We start from the raw sequence: 1302 nt of genomic DNA on the forward strand, positions 1-1302 counted from the left end.
CGGGGTTCAGGCCCCCTCCCGTACTTCCCTGACTCATTTCTGTCCCAAGCAGTCGATGCATTTCCTGAGCTCCCCCTGCCCCCATTTGCCTGGTTGTGCTGGGTCAGGATGAAAGTAGGGTCTGGGGGCAGCTTCTAGGAGAACCCAACCAGCAGCGCTGTCCCGGCACCCTGCAGTGCTCTCTACAGTCTCTGCAGTGCTGTCACAAACACACATAGTAATTCTTTCTCATTCTGCACAGATAGGTATAGGGTAGCACAGATGTGGATGAGTCTGGTTCTGGAAGCTGAGACAGGTGGTGGCCCCATCAGAGCAGTGTCCACTCAACCCTGTGTGAGGGGGGAAGCACCCTGCAGTGGGCAGTTCACTGAAAGGTGCAGTTGTCCATGCATGGGCTGCCTCCCTGCATGGAGCTCTGTTCTGGAACCCTGTTCTCCAGCCTTTGGCCCTCCCCTCCGCTCAGCTGACCCTAGAGAGAACTGTCCTTGCTTCTGGGACTGAGCTGGAATGGGTTCCAGGCCCATCTTTTTGTCCCCATATTGCCTAAAGTCCCACCATGAGAGATGATGTCCTTTGGGGTGAAAACCCCAAATCTCAGTTTGACACCTAAGGAAAAGGTACTCTGAGGGTCCAGCAAGATAGGCCAAAGACAGGAGTGGGCTCCAGGGACCCTATGCACCTCAGACAGATCCTATGCACCTCTGCACAGCCCCCACGGTTCTCCAAGTGTGGTCCCAGGACCCCCAACAGCACCTGAAGCTTGTTAGGAATGCAGATGGCCAGCCCCAGCCCAGACTTTTGAAATCAGCAGGTTAGTAGTGAGCCAGCAATCTGTGTTAACAAACTCTACAGGTAACCAGAACGCTGCGGGAGACGTGGAGGGGGAGGGGCTCAGAGAGGAACGCTGAAAGCAGGCTGGAAATGAATGGGAGGGGTCCAGTCCAGGCCCCGGGATTTCACAAACTACGTGACCAGGCACGTGGTCCAGCCTAGGGTGTCTAGGCCCTCATCTGGGCCATTGGGAGGATCATCACAACAGGTAATCTGGGTTGTCATGGGGCGTCCTGGGTTAACTGCAGCATCCCCTCACCCCTGGTGTGTACTGTGTCTCCTGAGAGGAGGGAGTTGTTAGGCTCAAGGTGGTGGAGTTCCCAGACGCAGGCCCGCTCCAGGTTAATACGGGACAGCGCGGCTGGGAGGACGACTCCGGAGGTGGCTGCGCAGCCCTTACAGAAAAATCTGCGCTGCGAGCAAGGCGCGTCTTGTTTGGTTTGCTCTGCTTGCCCGGGGCCCACGGGGGTG

This window comes from Pteropus vampyrus, unplaced genomic scaffold, assembly GCF_000151845.1.
Source record: "Pteropus vampyrus isolate Shadow unplaced genomic scaffold, Pvam_2.0 Scaffold303, whole genome shotgun sequence".
NCBI classification, from domain to species: domain Eukaryota; kingdom Metazoa; phylum Chordata; class Mammalia; order Chiroptera; family Pteropodidae; genus Pteropus; species Pteropus vampyrus.